Consider the following 15,288-nt stretch of genomic DNA (forward strand, 5'->3'; position numbering starts at 1 on the left):
TATCTGATATGCACAGGGCTGTGCTATGGAATGCTTGGCTTAGAACCACTAAGCCAATACATTAGAGCCAGATCCTATCTTTGCTCTAGCTCTAGATTAGAACAAACGTTCTATTTGGAATGACTTCTTCCCCAGATGTACACTTCACTTATTCAGATCAAAGCTGGGGCTTCTGGAGATGCCCTGATCACTGGGTACCTAAAGCAGGAGTCTGCCACATGTGCCAGGAGGTAAGGTGGGCAGAGAGGTTCATTAACTCTCATTATCAGGACCCAAGCTTCTACCCCTCCAGCTTCTGCCACTCTGAGAGTCTGGCTCTCTTCTGTACCCCTTGCCTTACCACTGCCCCCCCCCCACTTTATTTCAGCAATAAGAGGAGGAATGCAAAGATCTGAGTGCCAGATTTTCAATGTCAAGCATCTCATCCTCCCTTCTTCTTCCATCCCCGCTTTAAAGAACCTAAACTTAACTTAAACCATAACTTAAAAGAGAATGCAAAAAGCTGAATTTGTGAAACACTTAGAATCCGTAAAGAACAGGTCTTTTCCAAGTACAAAAGGGGAAAGAAGCAGCAACAATACTCATAATCTAATCCATTTATTTGATCCTCAGAAAAACTGGGGAAGTTTGCAGCGGCTGGTGACTCATACTTCTGTTAAGAGTTAGGCAGAGGGGCGCTGAGTAACCACAGCATGTTACACAATAAAACCCACAGATGACTTTGGGTCAGTGAAAGGCCATCAATAAGAATGCGAAATTGTTCCAGGGCACTGCATTCACACTTTGAATAATGGTATTTGGTGAAAAGACAAGTTGTTTACCAGCAGACTTTAGTGTATAACATAAATTTTAAGTTCAGTGATTTACTCTGTTCTAAATAAAGGTTAATGGCAGCTGAGGAAGAAGGATGTTCTGTTTTAGGAAAGTGGGAATTCCAAAAGGCCCTTCAACAATCAATTCTACTCAAACTCTTTCTCCTGTTTCAACCCCAAATAGAATATTCAGACATAAAGTGCCTTCAGCTACCTTGCAGGTCAACTGAATACATTCTTTCTATAGGAGTAAAAACAGACTAACAAAATAAAGACAACCTAAAGTAACTAAAATCATGTAACAATATAATGCAACAAACAGGTGCTGTGCAGGCTATGCTTAGTCACTGCTGCTGCTGCTGCTGCTGCTAAGTCGCTTCAGTCGTGTCCGACTCTGTGTGACCCCAGAGACGGCAGCCCCTGAGTCATGTCCAACTCTTCGCAACCCCAATGGGCTGTAGCCTGCTAGGCTCCTCCGTCCATGGGGATCCTCCGGGCAAGAATACTGAAGTGGGTTGTCATGCCCTCCTCCAGGGGATCTTCCCGACCCAGGGATCGAGCCAGATCTCCTGCACTGCTGGTGGATTCTTTACCATCTGAGCCACCAGGGAACAGGTAAGAAACACCCAATGGCCCACACCTTCGACTTAGTGTTTCTACAACCTATTTCTTTTAGTCTTTCCCACAAGCTACTTTCTGTAGCAGAGAGACCATCAGCTCTCTAGAGAACTCTTCTGGCAGAAGGACTAGTCATGGTTCAGTAAGGTGATGGGAAAAGTCACACAAAGTGGTGAGTTTGTATTCTGAATCTGGGGATGTTAGTTCATCTCTCTGTAGCTAGGGGTCTCTAGGACAATTCTTTTGGGGTACCTAAGCCCTTCCAAAGTTATGAGAACTGCTTTCTTTGCTTACATTTGTCTCCTAATTTAAAGTTGAAGTTCTTGGGCCTTAAATATAAAGCAAGATGATACACCTAGATTATAATGCAGGATCTGAATCTAAGTGCAAATTTTATGTTTGACATGTAAGTGCATGACTGGTTTTTAAAGATATATATTTTTAATTTTAGGAAGAGTTATTGGTGCTTAGTAGCCCAGTCCCTGAGTACTTTGCAATACTCCAGAAAAGTCCAGACTTCACTTAATTGGGTTCGGAGATAAAGAACACCCCACTGGGTTCTAAATGACAGCCTGAGGCAATAGGACAGCTTGCTGTCTGTGTCACTGCTGTTTGAAGCATTAAGACACCCCTCACCAGATATCTTGCCTTCCCTCACCAGATGTAGCAAGACACAGTTTCTGTATATAAACCTGCAGATTACTGGGAAAAAGCATACACATCCTCCCCCCGCCAACATCAGCATGCAGTATATCCAGCATAAATGACACAAAACTGAAACCCTTACTCCCCTTTTGGCATAAACAGCCTTCTCGATCTTTCTCATTGACCTAGGCAGCACTTAGTATTATGGCTTGTTTCTGCTTTATCGGTACCTAATAAGTCCTAGGCTCTCTTGAGTAAAGGCTTAGTCAAGAAGGGGTAGACCTCCTTTCAATGTGAAATTTCATCTCTGATCAAACTAGCGCAACTTCCCTAAGCCTTGCTTTCCTTGTAGGTAAAAAGATCTGATAATGCAGACCTCACAGGGTTGTTGTGAGGGTTAAATGAGAAAACCTAAGAAGAGTGCCGGATGCACAGGGAGGGCCTTGAGATTTGTTCTGGAGGATACAGGCTGCCCACTGTCCATCCTATACTCGTCTCTTTACCTGAAAACACCACTGGACCTGGCCGGATAACTCTAGAAGTTTAAAGACATCAATTTGATGTAACAAAGGTACAGGGGTTGCAGGATAAACCTGAAGATCTGAACATCCTTGGGTTAATCAGTTTCAATGCGTCAGCTTTATTTCAAAATTGTTCTAGAGAAGTGTTGGAAGAACCTGACTAAACTAATATTCTCAGATATTTTAAGACCATGCGGATAAACATATACACATTGTTTGGTATGTATGTGTGCAGGCATGTACGTATCCATGTATATAAGTATACACTAGAGCTTAGAGACAGTAGCGGTAAATAAAATTACTAGGGGGAATTTTAATTTATGTAACATTTGCTTTGGCATCCCTTAGGGAAAAAATGAACATATATGGATATTTTAGAAGGCAGGCACTAGCAGGAAAATAGAAAAAAAAACTAAGGAAAAGAATTACTATATCTAAAATGTTTTTGAAAAACAAAAGTAGTTTTCTTGCAGGGTAGGGGAAAATGGAGAGGGAGGAGACTGATGGTTAATTAAACCACCAGTCAAATAAACATTTGCATTCCCTGCAGGCTTTCTATCCCTGCTAAACACTGAGCTGGAGCCCAGCAGCCTCACCACACACATCAGGTCTTGGGAGTGAAGGCAGGAGCTTGGGTCCTCTGGCAAGGGTGACATGGTCACAGGAAGGAGTCCCTCTGCGGTACCCCATCCCCTTCCCAACCACTCAGTCTTTCTATTCCCTCACAAAGGAAATTCCCCATGCACTCACTACGCCCATACATCTCTGATCAATTTCCATTTTAAAAAAAATTCATTTTTAAGCAAATGGCCACTTCCTTCCTTTTTTTCTGAGACCACCTCCCTAGTAAGAGAGTTTGTTTCACTTGGCAGGAGACCCACGGCCATAGCATAAGACAAAATGATCTTGTAGGAAACATTAGAAATGTTCCCCAAGATTACCTCGCTTTGGCAACATGAACAACAATGAATGTCTGGGATGAAAAATGCCAGGGATAAAACGCATTTCAATTTAAAATCGTTCATAAATGTGAAAACAATTAAGCTCGCTGAGGGATACGATGGAAATAACAAGAAGGTTTACTGCTTTCAGATGCTTTTATGTGATCCCGTAATTCAAAAACATCTTTGTTTCCCCCAATAAAAATGTGAGCGTCTTTTGCCAAGAATAAAGACTTCAACTCTTCAAGATTCTTTTCTTTAAATCCTTTTCCTCCTCAAATTCCACCATCTGGAAATGAATTTTGTTTTTATAACATGCTCTTTTTGAAGAGTTCAAGTTACTAAGACATTTTTGGGCTAACTAAACCAGCAGACTTCTTGAAAATAGCTTTGAAATGTGGGCTTGGCTTCCTCCTTGGGTGTTCTGTGGCTGTGTCCCTGATAGCGTCTTCCTTCGAAGACTGTTTACTCTCTGCTTGCACAAGGTGAAGATTCCAAATGCAGACCACCAGGCCTTACCTCCCCACCCCCTGCAAAGTCTGCTGCCTGCAGCAGTTTTCACTAGAAGCCCAACATCCACGTTTCCAAATTTGCACATGCTAATTACGTTCTCCTCTTCTGCCCCATTTCCCTGTCTCTGCTGTTGAAACCAACATGCTCCCAGGAGTCTCGGCTTAATGACCTAATATGAGCGTGCTGTTCGACCCACACAAGCATGGAACCCCATCTCCTCTCCTCCATCTATCGACATGTGACCGAGGCAGGTTACTAACCTCTGTAAATCTCAGCTTTCTTCTCTGTCAAACCAATGATAACACCAATGATGTGTAAACTCAGTCCTCTGGCTTTCACAGAGTTCCCTAATACGTCTCTGCAGCCTATCAGTCACAAGGAATGTGCTAACACTTATCAATGCGGTCAGGATGCATATGTGCTTGCTAAGTTGCTTCAGTCATGTCTGACTCTGTGCGACCCTATGGACTGTAGTCCCCCAGGCTCCTGTCCGTGGGGATTCTCCAGGCAAGAATACTTGAGTGGGTTGCCTATTCCCAGCCCAGGGATTGAACCCAGGTCTCCTGCATTGCTGACAGATTCTTTACCGTCTGAATCACCAGCAGGGAAGCCCAAGAATACTGGGGTGGGTAGGCTATCCTTTCTCCAGGGGAACTTCTCAACCCAGGAATTGAACCAGGGTCTCCTGCAATGGCAGGCAGGCAGGTTCTTGACCACTAGCACCTCCTTGGAAGCCCCAGGTAGACTGTGGTTACTGCTGTACAGGGGGCTTTCTTTGTGTTCCCCTTACCTGAAAAGTACTTCCCTCCCACTTACTGTTATCCAATTCCTCTATGCAGCTTGATTAATTCCCTCCAGAAAGTTTTCACTAATCTGAATTCCAGTGGCCCTTTTCTCCAAGTTCCTACTGTACAGCCTGTACTCTTTCACGTGGCACTCCCAGAGAGGCCAGCTTCTGTTTGCATAAGCATAATGCTGAATCTATAGAAGATACTAAATAAACATCGGATGATATAATCAGTTTGTAAATGAAGAGAATCTGAAACCATACGTAGCCTTGGACCACTCGGCATATGGCAAATATGTGGCCCAATCGCTGCCAAGACATCCTCCCATATTCTTGGCAGACATCACTAATTGACTTCAGAAAGTACCCACCCCAGATTCCCTTTCAACTCTGCCCATGGGAACTCATTACCAACCAATCCAAGATGGAATGTGAGACAAAACTGATTTGTCATCGCTTCTATAAGCACAATTGCTTTTTTTTCAGATGAGGCAAATGAGGCCCAGCTGGTTGAAATCACCCATTCTATGCAAAATAGCTTATGCTAAAGCCTAGTGCTCCTACCTCTCTGCTCAGTGCACTTTCAACTTGTAGTTAACCAAAAAAAATCTTTTTATTCAGCCCCTCATAAAAGATTAAGAACCTGTTGATTATAAGGCAGAAATGAAGTGAATTTTCTCTCTTCTTTCTTTTAGCTGTAGGAAGGTAATTCTAGTGCCAAAACAACGGCAAATGGGTGAGTCACTGGAAGACTCACCCTAACCCTAACCCCGCCCCTTCCGGTCTAATGCCCCGTCCCTTCCTGTCTAATACAGAGGAAGTTCTAACAATCAGAGCCGCATCCAAATAGAGCTCTAACAAGGTGCTGTGCCAGGGTCCAAGGACAGGTCAGATGAGATACCCGAGTCTCCATTAGGTGAAAGGAACTATACTTACTGCCAACTCCTGGGCTGTGCTTCACAGAAATGAGCTTATTTCATCCTCACAGCCCTGGGAAGAAGAGCAGAGGTTCCAGTTCCAGACAAGGAGACTGTGCCCCAAGGAACTGATTTACCCAAGCTCACACAGCTGGAAAGTGGTAAAGCTGGCCTTTGCACTCAGATCTGGCAGAATCCGAAGGCCACACCCTCAACCAGTGACAAGAGACAGGAGCAGCAATGAGGTCACTGGGGTGGCTGCTGGAGAGGGGGCAGGACAGGGGCAGGACAGGGGCAGGACTAGGGCAGAACAGGGGCAGGACTAGGGCAGGACAGGGGCAGGACTGGGTCAGGACAGGGGCAAGACAGGGGGGCAGGGCAGGGGCAGGACAGGGGCAGGACAGGGGCAGGACTGGGGCAGGACTGGGTCATGACAGGGGCAGGACAGGGGGCAGGGCAGGGGCGGGGCAGGGCAGGGCAGGGGCAGGGCAGGACAGGGGCAGGACAGGGGCAGGACTTGGGCAGGACAGGGGCAGGACTGGGTCAGGACTGGATCAGGACACGGGCAAGACAGGGGGGCAGGGCAGGGGCAGGACAGGGGCAGGACTGGGGCAGGACAGGGGCAGGACTGGGTCAGGACAGGGGGCAGGACAGGGGCAGGACTGGGGATGTTTCTGGAGAATGGGCGTGTCAGGACTTTGCCTGACCTGCTCCAGGATGAGCAGGTGTCAGAAGGTGCCTCCTGAAACCTGTCTGAGTGCATCCTTGCTCCAAGTTGGCCTGGGTAAGTAAGGCTTGGTCAAGATTTACAAAAACATGGGGTCACGTCCTTCTCCTGCAATAACCCCTAGATTTGTGAGTCTTAGAGCATGGGGCAAAACCAAGCAGGTGTAGTTGTACAGAATTTGAAATCAAGAAGAGGTCCAGCTTGAGATGATCTCGGCTGGCTCTGATGCACAAGTGAGGAAACCATGGCCTAAGAGAGGGAGGCAGGACCTGGGCGGGAACAGAGATTTCTGGTGCTCTTCCCAGGTCATCCCCAGTGACGGCATTTCATTTTGCTCAGACAAAAGGTGCTGCTCACACCTTGGGCACCAGGCTGCTGAAGGATGATCTTCCTTACAATCTTCATTTTCAAACTATTTTTAAAACCACCAAAGTATGAGATTATCAAGCTTCTCTGTAGATAGAGTGACTAAAATGAAACTTTGGGATATTATCCACTAACTAACTAAAGACTCCTTGAAATTTCTGATTCCCTGGTTTTATATAAAAAGGTCTGATGCTAAGTTATTTTTTCCCTAATAAATTTTATTTTTATTATAAAAGAAGATGTAATCCTTAAATAAGAATTTAACATCAAATAGAAGTAAAAAAAAAAAAACTAAGCCATTAAATGAAAAGCCACAGTCTCTCCATCTAGTGAAGTTTTATTTATATTTTGGTCTGTTTCACTTTCTTTTAATTCCTGAATTTGTAATTTTACAAAGTTATAATTGTATATTGTTTACTATTTCAATGTGTCTTTTTTCACTTACTGCCACTTTATATATACTGTATGTTACTTCTTATGATTAAAAGCAATGTTTAAAATGTCAAATGATGTATGGTAACTCTTCTGTGACTCATTGGTCTGAGGCCCAAATACAGAAAAGAAAACAAAGGTAACAGTATTTTCCATGTCTCACTTCAACAAAAACAGAGCCCAGACTTACCCACAGAAAAGGTCACTGTTTAACACAGTTTGAGATGTCCTTTGTTGAGCCAGTAGGCTGTACAAGAAAATGACATCTGTCCTAGAAGCTGCCTTTCCTTGCAAAGAATGAGAAAATGAATATGATGAAGTCAGAAAAGCAGGGATTTCAGACCTTCCTGAAAGCACATGGCTATACACAGAGGGACTGAGAATCAGGGAGGCCCAAGATTAGAGCCAAGTGAAGGATTCATTTAAGAAATTCAGGAGGGTCATCCAGCTCAGCCAATTCACGTTTGGCCAAGACTGCTGGGAACTGAATGCATTACCATCTGACAGATGTTCAGTGCCCTGAATGAAATGAGCTGGTCTCATTCCAGTTTCTAAAGAACAGGTGTGCACATCACCAAAGAAAAGAGGGAAAGTCAACTGTTATAGTTGGCACTCATTAACATCTTCCCTGGCAGGCTCGGCAGAAAGGCCTAGAGTTCAGAGGCTGTGGAGGGGGCTGACTGGCCCTGGAACAGAGAGGGACATACTGACGAGCCTTTGTGAAACCACAGTTCTCACATCAGTGCCCACAGCCTGCACATTCCACACCTTGACACATGCCTGAGTGGGTGTAATTTAAAGATGGTTATGTTTGAGTCCTCGAACCCTTTGGAAAACCCAGAAAGGAAACAGTCAGCATCAGCCCCTTTACCAACAAAAAAATAAAATAAAATACACTGCCAGCTGCATTTCCAGTTCAAATCCTGCCCATCCATGAAATTCTCCCCTTCTCTGATCAGATCTCTTTTGGTACTCATATCTATATTGTCTGGTAGGCATTCTGTCTAACAGTGTTATTTAAGTGATATTATAGCTTGGCACGGCTTCCCTGGTAGCTCAGTGGTAAAGTATCTGCCAGCAATGCAGGGGACGTGGGTTCAGTCTCTGGGTGGGGAAGAGGCCCTGGAGGAGGGCATGGCAACTCATTCCAGTATTCTTGCAGGGAAAAATCCCATGGACAGAAGAGCCAGGTGGGTTACTGTCCACGGGGTCATAAAGAGACACAACTGAAATGACTGAGTGCGCGCACGCGCGCGCACACACACACACACACACATACACACATAGCTTGGCACATCTAGACAAATATCTGAGATACTATTCTGGAAGAAACAGCCTCCTTTTAAACTGTGATACCACCTAAGAAACTCCAGAAACTTTCTGTTCCCATTTAGATCCCAGAGAGAAGAAGCCTCAGAGTCCATTGTAAGAGCCTGGCTTATCAAACCCATGTTGTCCACCTAGTAAGTGTTCAAAGTATCATCCAACCCTCAGCCCATCACTTCCTTATTTTTATCCACTCTTCTTTCCTTATTCTCCAATCTCTTCCTCTTTTCTCCAACCAACCCTTCTTGCTTTCATTATATACCCTGCAATTCTTCACTCTGGTCCCCTGAACAAATTACTGCCTTCCACCAGGAATATTCTTGTCCCTTCCTTCAACCAACCCACTGTCATAAGAGCTGGCTTAGAACTATCTAATTAGCACTAACCTTCTCAGACCAAACACATATTGGGCATATTTAGTGTCGTACCATGTATTATATTCTCTGTGTTTTCATTATCTTATCTGATCACCAGGTTGAAGCTTCCAGTTCAAGACTATGATTATTAATGTTTTCCCCCACTGTGGTATAAATCAATGCTTTGCACATGGCAGATGTTCCATAAATATTTGTGAACTAAAAGGAAGATGATTTTCAAAATGTTTGATAAACATATGCTAATACAGAAATGATTTTTATTAAAATAGAGCTAGTTTGCGGGTCCACTTTTCAAACACAATAAATTGATGATAGAGGTAAGTGCTATGGGCTGAATGCTTGTTGTTGTTCAGTCGCCAAGTCATGTCCAACTCTTTGCAACCCCATGAACTGCAGCATGCCAGGCCTCCCTGTCCCTCACCATCAACCGGAGTTTGCCCAAGTTCATGTCCATTGAATCGGTGATGCCATCCAACCATTTCATCCTCTGTTGCCCTCTGCTTCTGCCTTCAATCTTCCCCAGCATCAGGGTCTTTTCTAATGAGTTGGCTCTTTGCATCAGGTGGTCAAAGTATTGAAGCATCAGCTTCACCATCAGTCCTTCCAATCAATATTCAGGGTCAATGTCCTTTAGGATTGACTAGTTTGATCTCCTTGCAGTTCAAGGGACTCTCAAGAGTCTTCTCCAACACCACAGTTCAAGAGCATCGATTCTTCGGTGCTCAGCCTTCTTTATGGTCAAACTCACATCTATACATAACTACTGGAAAGACCATAGCTTTGACCATATGGACTTTTGTCGGCAAAGTGATGTCTTTGCTTTTCATTACACTGTCTAGGTTTGTCATAGCTTTCCTTCCAAGAAGTAAGCATCTTTTAATTTCACGACTGCAGACACCATCTGCAGTGATTCTGGACCCCAAGAAAATAAAGTCTCTCACTGTTTCCATTGTTTCCCCATCTATTTGCCATGAAGTGATGGGACCAGATGCCATGATCTTAGTTTTTTTAATGTTGGGTTTTAAGCCAGCTTTTTCACCCTCCTCTTTCACCCTCATCAAGAGGTCTTTAGTTCCTCTTTGCTTTCTGCCATTAGAGTGGTATCATCTGCATATCTGAGGTTGTTGATGTTTCTCCAGGCAATCTTGATTCCAGCTTGTGTCCCCCGAAATTCATATATTGAAATCCTAACTCCCATTGTACTGGGGTTAGGATGTTGGGCCTTTGGAAGGTGATTAGGGCATAAGGGCTCCGCTCATAAAAGAGACTCCAGAGTGACCCCTCACACCTTCCACCAGAGACAAGATAGCACCTGTGAACCAGAAAGGGAACTTGCCTGGGACAGAGAATTGGCCAGTGCCATGGTCTTGGACTTCCCAGCCTCTGGAGCTTTGAGAAACAAACATGTAACACTTATAAGCCACTCAGTTTATAGTATTTCTGTCAGAGCAGTCCAAATGGACTAAGACAAGAAGTAAAAGAGTGATAAGCAAAAAGCTGGCTGGCCGTCACATCTCAGCCTCTGCTACTCCTACCACTTCCTGACTACTGTCACAGGAGCTAGCTAGCATTTAGTGAGTGCATCCTCTTTGCTAAGCACCACGTATACTTTATGCCACTTAACCTTAAGAGGTAGAAGCTCCTGTGCTCAGTCATGTTTGACTCTTTGTGACCCTCTGGACTGTAGCCCACCAGGCTCCTCTGTCCGTGGAATTCTCCTGGCAAGAATACTGGAGTGAGTTGCCATGCCCACCTCCAGGGGATCTTCCCAACTCAGGGATCGAACCTGGATCTCTTAAGTCTCTGCACTGAAGGAGGATTCTTTACCACTGAGCTAGCAGGGAAGCCCAAGAAAAGAGATTGCCCAATGTGGGGCTCGAACCCACAACCCTGAGATTAAGAGTTTCATGCTCTACTGACTGAGTCAGCCAGGCTCCTTCATTAGCATTTGTAGAGGAAACAAGCTGAGACTTAAAAGAGGCAAGCAATTGGGTCAGAATCACACTTTTAAGTGAAAAGTCGGCTTCTTAAAACAGATCTGTCTGATTTAAACAATTGTGGATACTGAACCAAGAGGAAAGGACAGGAAGAAATGTGAGACAGCAAAGGAGACACAGATGTATAGAACGGACTTTTGGACTCTGAGGGAGAGGGAGAGGGAGAGGGTGGGATGATGTGGGAGAATGGCATTGAAGCATCTATCAGTTCAGTTCAGTCCAGTCGCTCAGTCGTGTCCGACTCTTTGCGACCCCATGAATCGCAGCACGCCAGGCCTCCCTGTCCATCACCAACTCCCGGAGTTCACTCAGACTCACGTCCATCGAGTCAGTGATGCCATCCAGCCATCTCATCCTCTGTCATCCCTTTCTCCTCCTGCCCCTAATCCCTCCCAGCATCAGAGTCTTTTCCAATGAGTCAACTCTTCGCATGAGGTGGCCAAAGTACTGGAGTTTCAGCTTCAGCATCATTCCTTCCAAAGAAATCCCAGGGCTGATCTCCTTCAGAATGGACTGGTTGGATCTCCTTGCAGTCCAAGGGACTCTCAAGAGTCTTCTCCAACACCACAGTTCAAAAGCATCAATTCTTCGGCACGCTCAGCCTTCTTCACAGTCCAGCTCTCACATCCATACATGATCACTGGAAAAACCATAGCTTTGACTAGACGGACCTTAGTCGGCAAAGTAATGTCTCTGCTTTTGAATATGCTATCTAGGTTGGTCATAACTTTTCTTATGTTCGATACAGGATACAGGATGCTTGGGGCTGGTGCACGGGGATGATCCAGAGAGATGATATGGGGTGGGAGGTGGGAGGGGGGATCAGGATTGGGAACCCATGTACACCCATGGCGGATTCATGTCAATATATGGCAAAACCAATACAGTATTGTAAAGTAAAATAAAGTAAAAATAAAAATTTAATTAAAAAAAAGAAAGAAAATCATTTAGAGATGTTTTGCAGAATGCCAGCCAGCCAGCTCTTCTGAACTGTAGTGGCTGCAGGGCCATGGGCCCAACCCTCCCTTAGGATCCAGGAAGGCACACACCCCCTGTGAGGGAGGGGTGGCTGCTGATGGCTCCCAGCTAAGCCCCAACCTGGGAACCACCAGTGGCAGAAGGGAGTTGCCTCACCCCCTGTACAGCCCCACTCATGGCTGGTAGGGTACAGGGGTGCAAAAATCCGTGTCTTGCCTCATCTAGGGACAGCTTTGAAGGGCCATCCGAGATTGAGCAGTCCCCATGGCATCGGCCAAGACCTCTGGTAGTGGTGGTGGTTTAGTCACTCAGTCGTGTCTGACTTTTGCAACCCCATGGACTGTAGCCGACCAGGCTCCTCTATCCAGGGGATTTCCCAGGCAAAAATACTGAAGTGGGCTGCCATGCCCACAATACCCCAGCTCAGCAACTCCAAGTCTCCAATTCTGTCTTCCTCTCTTACTCTTATTCTTCCTGAGAGCACTCAAAAAATTCCCCTGCAGGCACCTCTCTGCCACTGCACCTATTTCCTGGGAACTGCCTGAAGACACTAGCCAACCCTGAGAAAGCAGCAGTCGGGGTCACAGCCTATGCTTAGACCTAAGAGTGGGAGAGGAATGCTGGAAGAGTGCATGCACATCTCCCCGCCCAGTGTCCCTGGGGAAGCCCTGTGACTCAGGCAGAGCTCGAATTTGCGTCCTTCACCCTAATGTTCCCTTGGGCTCCGATCGGTGGACTTCCCTATCCCCTTCTCCTATCAAGCACCAAATGAAGAAATTAAAACAAAAGAAGAAATTCCACTTATTTATTTATCTACCCAGTAAGAGAAACCTATATGCAGGTCAGGAAGCAACAGTTAGAAATGGACATGGAACAACAGACTGGTTCCACATAAGAAAAGGAGTACATCAAGGCTGTATACTGTCACCCTGCTTATTTAACTTCTATGCAGAGTACATCATGAGAAACGCTGGGCTGGAAGAAGCACAAGCTGGAATCAAGATCGCAGGGAGAAATATCAATCACCTCAGATATGCAGATGACACCACCCTTATGGCAGAAAGTGAAGAAGAACTAAAAAGCCTCTTGATGAAAGTGAAAGAGGAGAGTGAAAAAGTTGGCTTAAAGCTCAACATTCAGAAAACAAAGATCATGGTATCTGGTCCCATCACTTCATGGGAAATAAATGGGGAAATAGTGGAAACAGCATCAGACTTTATTTTCGGGAGCTCCAGAATCACTGCAGATGGTGACTGCAGCCATGAAGTTAAAAGACGCTTACTCCTTGGAAGAAAAGTTATGACCAACCTAGATATTATATTAAAAAGCAGAGACATTATTTGTCAACAAAGGTCGGTCTAGTCAAGGCTATGGTTTTTCCAGTAGTCATGTATGGATGTGAGAGTTGGACTGTGAAGAAAGCTGAGCGCCGAAGAATTGATGCTTTTGAACTGTGGTGTTGGAGAAGACTCTTGAGAGTCCCTTGGACTGCAAGGAGATGCAACCAGTCCATTCTAAAGGAGATCAGTCCTGGGTGTTCTTTGCAAGATGAGTCTGAGTGAACTCCAGGAGTTGGTGATAAACAGGGAGGCCTGACGTGCTGCAATTCATGGAATTGCAGAGTTGGACACGACTGAGTGACTGAACTAAACTGAACTGAAGAAGGACAGAGAAGCCTGGCATGCTGCAGTCCATGGGGTCACAAAGAGCTGGGCATGAGTTGATGATTGAACAACAGCAACTCAGTTTGAACATATATTTGAGCACCTATAGTGCTGAGCTTCTTGGCTTTTTGGCTAAGATCAAGTGGTGGCTCAGACGGAAAGCATCTGTCTATAATGTGGGAGACCTGGGTTCGATCCCTGGGTCGGGAAGTTCCCTGGAGAAGGAAATGGCAACCCACTCCAGTACTCTTGCCTAGAAAATCCCATGGACGGAGGAGCCTAGTGTCCATGGGGTCGCAAAGAGCTGGACACGACTAAGTGACTTCATTTTCACTTTCATAGTGCTGAGCGGGCTACGAGCTGGGTAGAAGAGGGATTGTTTTAGGTTGCAGGTGGCCACCTTGGCCCGCCAGAACCAACCTTAGTGGTTGATTCCACTGACTTCTGAGACTTTCACTATCCATCTGTGTCCCAGGTCCCCTGAGGGTGCACCAATTATATGTTGATTCTATAAAGTCACTGGCAGTTGATGAATTACCACACTGCAGCAGGAGAAAGTGGGGCTTCCCTTGTGGCTCAGATGATAAAATAATCTGCGTGCAATGTGGGAGACCCAGGTCCAATCCCTAGGCCAGGAAGATCCCCTGGAGAAGGGAATGGCTACCCACTCCAGTATTCTTGCCTGGAAAATCCCATGGACAGAGGAGCCTGCCAAGCTATAGACCTTGGGTTCACAAAGAGTGGGACACAACTGAGTGACTAACAGTTTCATCTTCCCAGCAGGAGAAGTTACCTAGTGGTTGTGTCCCCAGCCCACCTTTGCCACAGGATGAAGCAAAATCTAGAGGCTTTTTACATGAAGCTCACTTCACCAGAAAAACAAAGTAAGCAATCAGTTCCTCTTCTGCTCAACTGGAAAGCACACTAAAAGCTTTTTCAAAGATGCTAGATGATGGCTCAGAAGAGGCAGAGCCTTTTAAATCCAGTCTTCCCTGCTATTCAGCAAAGGTGTATTTATTCTGGGACAAGTCCATCATGAAGGGCACACAGGAAGAATTCACAGTGTGGAGGTTTGGAGGGTATCTACTCTCTGTCTGAAAGATTCATGCCTGCTGAAGAGGGGAAAAGATGGAAGATGTTGTTTCTCATCTTCTCATGGATCAAGAAGGGACACGGAGTGCTGCTTGGCTTGTCAAGGGGAATATGTACAGCTAGGAGGCAGCAGGCTCAGTGGCAATGCAAGACACTGGAGACTCAAGGACAAAGAACTTAAACTGCCGATCACTACTGTTAATCTTGTGAAGAATCCCTGTATAAGCCACTTAATCTTTTCTTAGACTTCAGTTTGTTTGTTTTTTAAGTACAATGAATACAGCAGATTGTTTCACAGTTTGCTATGCAGGGTAATTAATAAAACACAAAAAACTGTCTATCCTATACTGCTCATCAATAATTCCTAAAAATAATATAAACTCTTCCATTGGCTATACAAATGTAGCTTTTAAAATTCAATAGACATGTTTTCATTAAAAAGCTAAGATTTTAAGTACTTCCATGAGAATTCTTAACATACAGATATATATCAGGGAAACTACAGATAGAAAATAGGGTGAAGTTTGACTTACCACTGATGATGAAAAAGGAGCCTTCAGGTGTAACCTAGAGCT

At 45.0% G+C, this 15,288-nt stretch overlaps 1 protein-coding gene and 1 non-coding gene across 2 annotated transcripts in view; both read right to left on the reverse strand.

Moving 5' to 3' along the window:
- The window catches only part of IRAK3 (interleukin 1 receptor associated kinase 3), a 61,962-nt gene that overhangs the window by 11,056 nt on the left and 35,618 nt on the right, over positions 1-15,288 (reverse strand). The window lies entirely within an intron of this gene.
- On the reverse strand, positions 10,844-10,916 carry TRNAK-CUU (transfer RNA lysine (anticodon CUU)). Its single transcript has one exon. It is a non-coding gene; the product is annotated as a tRNA-Lys (tRNA).

This window comes from Ovis aries, chromosome 3 (genome assembly GCF_016772045.2).
Source record: "Ovis aries strain OAR_USU_Benz2616 breed Rambouillet chromosome 3, ARS-UI_Ramb_v3.0, whole genome shotgun sequence".
In the NCBI taxonomy this organism is placed as follows: domain Eukaryota; kingdom Metazoa; phylum Chordata; class Mammalia; order Artiodactyla; family Bovidae; genus Ovis; species Ovis aries.